Here is a 6,197-nt window from a genome sequence, read left to right as displayed (position 1 = left end):
AGCCTGGCAGGGAGGGGGTTAGGAGCAGTAGGCGTTGCCGAGGTTACTATCGGGCACGAGGCAGAAGGGAGGAGTGGGCGTGGTCCTCTTGGAGACCATGGATGCTTCTAAGGAGTTGTGACCCAGGCTCACGCCCCCTTCATGAATATTAAGTATGCCGAATGCCCATACTCCTCTCCCACCTTGGTGAACGAACGTCCTTACTTTATGACTATGTCAATTTATTCCACGAAAGGGGATGCTAAGATTATTTATGCAGCTGCTTAAAGCACTGGTGAGCATGACCTGCAGTTTGCACAGACCTGCACGATAGCCCAAGCTCCCTTTGTTCTCCCCACCTCCTAGTAATGGGTCCCTTCATTATAGTCATTCGGTTAGCTTAAGGAAGCAGTCAGAGCTTGAGAAAGAATATTCCAGTTGATGCTTCCCCTCATGCATTATTAAGAGCAAAGACATCCATTTTGGCTTGCTTATAATATCCATAGTTTTTCCTGTGACACACTATGGCTGCGAAAGCTGGACTTTGAAGCAAGACAGAAAAAGAATTGACGCTTTTGAACTTTGGTGCTGGAGAAGTCTTTTGAGGATACCGTGGACACAGCCAGGAAAACAAACAAATGGCTCATAGAACCCGGGGCATACCAAAGTTGGAGTGGGCCCAGATATGAGGTTTTAAAATTGGCCCCTTACTGCCTTCCTCTCCTTCTCCTGGCCCGATGTCTCTGCTATTATTTCTGAACACTAAAAAAATCAGTATTGAATATACCTGCCATAGAATAAAAATAATGGAGAGGATTGTCTCAGTGTGCTTCACAGACTGAGGTAAAAACACATCCTGCACAGGGGCGTAACTACTATTAAGCAAGGGGAGGTGGCTGCCTGGGGGCCCCCACGCCTTGAGGGGCCCCCCAGAGGCAAGTCACATGACTATATATTGTGAAGAGTGTGTGTGTGTGTTTATCAGTGAGAGGCCCATTTTAAAATTTTGTCTCTGGGCCCACTCCAGCCTTGTTACGCCCCTGATCCTGCACCTACAGTTCAAACATAAAACCTACATTAGTTACATCCCATAATAGCTCTACCACTTTTTAATCAGGCATTAATATTCCTACAATAGCATTAAAAAAGCTGAAATTAAGACAATACCTCCATCACAAGTGGCCCCATTTAATTATCTCCCCCCTCCCACAATTGCCCGAGTTTCTGCCTCCCCATCGCCTCTTTCTCAACAGAGTTGATGGTCATCCTAACCTAGGTCAGGCAGACAGCAACACAGGGGACCACCACTGTGCTGCCGTTTTAACTTTTCACAGGGCTCTCCAGATGCAACTGAGTGTTGGGGGGGGGGGCTGCTGTATGCATTTTGTTACTCTCCTGCCTTTCCTCTAAGGACAACACAAGACAGTGTCCTCCTGTGTTTTACCCTCCCCATGTGTTGGAACGTGAAGGACTCTGCACTGGCTCATGCCTCAGTGACAGAGGGGGATAGATTAGTGAGTCAGAACGCTAGAGGGGTCAAGACATTGGCCATCCCTTCTCTACTGCTCTGACACTATCCCTTTGAAATGTAGATCGCTACTCTTAGGGACTTCCTTCGTTCCTTGCCACTTCCTCTTCCTCTTCCCTTTCTTCTCCCTTGCAACACGCTCCTCTCTCCCTGCACCATGTGTGCAGAGATGCAGAATCCATCCCTCTGCGTCCAGCTAGCTAGCTAGATTAGAGATCCCATCTCTCCACTTTACTATCTAGAATGGAGTTCACTAATAAAGACTCCTTATATTGATTTGAACTATGAACTGGCTCCAAGTTTCTTTTACTCTCAGCATACACGCATGCCTAGGCAGACTCCGCTGTGTTGTGCCTCAGTGCACTCTGCTGTAATGGAAGGGTATCTCTTACCAGAGAGAATTCCCAACACCATGATCCTGTGAAGTACGTAAGGCTGTGTATGTGAGAGAGAAAGAAAGCGGGAGAGAGAGTCCAGAAGGCGCTCGCAGTCAGATCCCTAATCAAGCCCCTCAGATCCCTAATCAAACACTCTTAACCACTGCGGCATGCTGCTTTTCCTTTGCAATGGCACCTTTCTGCCAACCTGAACCCACCCCTGCAGATCTCTTCCAACCATTGGGGTGGAGGGGTTAACTGCTTGCTCTTTCCCATCAATATCCTAATACACCTGTGCAGATATTGGAGGGTTATTGAGGGTCAGTCAGGAATAGAAAAGGAAATTAATTAATGCTTTCTTTCCCCCCTCCCCCCGCAATATGTGTGCACAAATCAGGATGCACCAGAGGGAAATATCTTCCCTTTGCTTAGATGTATCTCTCTGTTTATATATTTGCCAAATTTTATTTTATTTTATTTCATTGTAAGTGAGAGACATACCCCATCTCTTCTGTCCCCAAAGGGCCTCTTGGTCAGTTAACAAGACATATATCAAGCAAGAATTTGCAAAAAAAAAACCCATCAATCTCAAAGAATGCTAATGGTGCAATCCTTGTGTTTACTCCGAAGCAAGTGCCCATGTGTCCAATGGGTCTTGCTTGCAGGTAAGCAGGGCCGGATTAACATAGTAGCAAATGTAGCATTTGCTACCGGCCCCGCGTTTTCTAGGGTCCCGCATGCCTGGCTTGAACGTCTGCCCCTTCTTTCTGCTCTCTATTTGGTGCTCTCTGCTGAATCTCCTCATTGCCTGCTGCTGCCCATTCTCATCTACGCTTCGCTTGAGGCGTTTAAGCAAGGTCTTCCTGGCACCATGGTGTTGATTGGGTTATCTATTATGTTAAGCAGCACAGGAGGGAGTAGTAAGAACAACAGTAGGAACAGATAGCTTGCAAAGGGGTCTCAAAGATAACTTAATCGCCAGGGAGTTGGTCCTTATTTGTTTAAACTGTAAAGTTTTAAAAAACATACACACACAGAGAGTAAAAGAAATAAAAGCAGTTTAGATTAAAAAACAACCAACTATTAATGCCGGGTGGAAGAAAGGAAGCTAAGGAAGATGCTAGTTGAATGTTGCGAGCGTTTTCCGACTGACTGGGAGAGGGTAAAGATAAACAATGAGAATGTGTACCTTTAAGAGGAAAAAGAAAGCCGGAAGTAACTCAGATGCGCGCAAGAGGAGTCTCAAAGTTTAGTGGATCAATTGAGGGGAGCTTATATCACGGTCTTGTTGGGTAAGGTCACTTATATCCTCCTTTAGTATCTAGTGCTGTTGGGAGGGAATTTGTGATCATTGCTTTTCAAGGAACTGCCAAATTTAAGGTGAGCTCCTCTCCTCTCCTCTAGAACTAAAATAACTACTGCAGCGTTGCCAACTTCATTAGCTTTACATTGGGATGCCCATTGAAATTGTCCAAAGATAAACGGAGGCTGCAAACCTAAACACGCTTACTAGAGAGTAAGGCTCATTGAGTTCAGTGGGACTTACTTCTGAGTAAACATGCTTAGGGTTGCACTGAATGATTTGTGCATTTCCTCTTTTTAATATTAAGCATGTTAGTGTAATTTAGCTTGAAAAAGCTGTGCCTCCTGCGAAAGATTGTCTTTTGGATACTTCTGTTTTCATGGAAGTTGCTAATGCACCTCATCATAATCACATTCATTTGCAATGCATCAACTATTTTAAATATACATCTGCTTTCCTGTCAGGCTTGCACAAGAGGTTAAACATATATTCTTAATATTGTCAAATGGCCCTTTTAATGTGATGGCTGCTGGGATCCAATATGTTCTGCACACATTGGAATCAAACATCCACTGTTGTGTGCCAAAATTGGTAATAGGTTCAGATTTCTCAAAGTACAGAATTCCTGAGAACCTTTTAATTTAAACATTCAGAGTTTTGTTCCCCACCCGCTTTCTCTTTGTGAAAATAACTCCAAAGGAGAACCCACGGTCAGGAGTCACAAAAGTGTGTGTGTGGGTGTTTTGCAAAGTTTGTTTAACTGGCTGGCTCAGTTGAGTGGAAGCATGGGGCAGTTGGGGGGGGGCACTAGGCAAATGAAAAAATTGAATTACTTTACTATGCAAGTAAATAATTTATGTTTCAGTATTTATGCGCATTTTTTAAATTTGGGGCTGCTTCATAACATATGCTACAGGCCTCACACTAGCTTAATCCGGCCCTGGTAAGCACACCCAGGACTGCAGCTGGAGAGACAGAAACCAATGAAGCCATTTGTGTTTGCTTTTTAACCTGAACTTTGTTCAACAGATTTTATTTTTCCAAGACAAAAACTTGCAAGGTTTGTAATGATTCTTATTTTCTGCTTGGCTGCAGATTATAGCGAAGAAGAAGAAGTGACCGTTATAAAAAGACACCTAAACATAGCAAAAATGAATTAATGATGGCATCCTAAAGTGTTATTGGGGAAACCAGGGAGACGGCAGAGACGGAAAAGGTACACATTGGCATTTGAGGAAGCAGGCAGGCAGTAGTTAAAGGGAAGAGATTCAGTAGAATAGCTTGCCTTTGTTTTGGTCTTCAGAGTTGGATTTCCAGCCTGGTCTTCTGGTAGCAATCATGAATTGCCCCCTTCTCAGGCACGGAAGAGCCTCCCCCCTCCTCCCGCTGCCCCCAACTTTGCTATGGGATGGGAACACGAGGCACCACCTATCGCTTCCGAAAGAGTGTCCATGCGCCATCTGTACCTTGGCTCCTCCCACCAAGGAATTCTTTCTCTTCCTGCGCATGCGACGAGTGTCCATTACTCCCCTCGGAGGGAGCGAGGCAGGTGGAGCACCTTGCTCGTCTAAACGCCTTTACTCTTAAGTAAGCCCCACGGAGATTAGTGGGGCTTGCTTTCAAGTACAGTAGGTGTGTTTGGGACTTTGCTGGGGCTCTCAGTCAAAGAGATGGTGCACATGAAAAATAAATAAATCCTACTGATCCAAGCAGAACCAATTCTTTTTTTAAATTAAAGTCTCCCAGGCGGATCATCATCGGGCTAAAAATCCTCCTATGCACTCATGTTAAGGCTTACGCCTAGTTGAATTCAGTAGGATGATTTACTTCTCAAATATACTTTGGATGGGAATCCTTTGCACACGTACCCCCCAGCCCCATTAACCTCGCGACATGGGAAAATAACCCTAAAATGCTCAACTTCAAAAGCAAGCTTAGGATTGGGCGGCACAAAAATGGGAGCTGATAACTGGAAGGGAGGGAGAGGCCACCTGCCCCCACCCCTGCCCTCCTTTACAGGTGAAGAAGAAGAACCTTGGCCCTGCTGCAGAAAATGAGCAGGGCTGTCCTTAGAGAGCCCTGGTGGGTGTGGGGATGGATCATGTAACTTGCCTCTGGGGGGCACTTTGAGGCAGTGGGTCAGGAGACAACTGTCTCCCCTCACCTAATGGATGGTACGCCCCTGCATAGAACAAATCAATCCAGAATTTTCACTCGAGGCACAAATGACCAGGCTCAAACTATCATACTTCGGACACATTGTGCAAAGACCCAGCTCCCTGGAGAAGTACATAATGCTGGGGAAAGTTGAAGGAAAGAGAAGAAGAGGATGACCAGCAGCAAGGTGGAGAGACCTTAAAGGCCAAATTGAAGACAGATCATCCTGGAGAGAATGCATCTATGTGGTCACTAAGAGTCAGCACCGACTTGGCAGCACTCAATCAATCAATCAGTCATATCCATTCTAACAGGCACAGAGGCACCTTTATTGGCTCTCATATTTAGGGGTGGGAACTCCTAAATATAAGAAGAGCCTCCTCATCTCAGAGCATAACGCCCTTCCCAATGGCTGTTGCTGGTGTCTCTCTTGTGTTTCTTTAGAGACTGTGAGCTACTTTGGAACAGGAAAACTGGCTTTAGGGGTGTTTTGGTTTTTGGTCCAAACAGGGCATTATACTCTGCGGTGCTACAAACAGGGAACTTTGCAAACCTTGAGGGGTGGTGGGGGACACGCTTTAGCAAAACCTATAATATTTGTATTTTTCATGGGGGATTTGTGGGTATGGGTTCTTCTTTAAAACCTTAAAATAAAAACTTGTTTAAAGACTACAGAAGCAGGAAACCTGCCAGGGCAGCTGTTGGCCTGTTAGATTATGAGGGAATGAAAGGGATTGTTAAGGAAGATAAGAAGATCATAGAGAAGCTAAATGAGTTCTTTGCATTTGTCTTCATGGAAGAGTATATGGAGCGTATACCTGTGCCTGAACTGAAATTCTCAGGGACAGAGGCT

The sequence above is a fragment of the Hemicordylus capensis genome, chromosome 2, assembly GCF_027244095.1.
Source record: "Hemicordylus capensis ecotype Gifberg chromosome 2, rHemCap1.1.pri, whole genome shotgun sequence".
Taxonomy (NCBI): domain Eukaryota; kingdom Metazoa; phylum Chordata; class Lepidosauria; order Squamata; family Cordylidae; genus Hemicordylus; species Hemicordylus capensis.
This window is presented reverse-complemented; position numbering follows the sequence as displayed.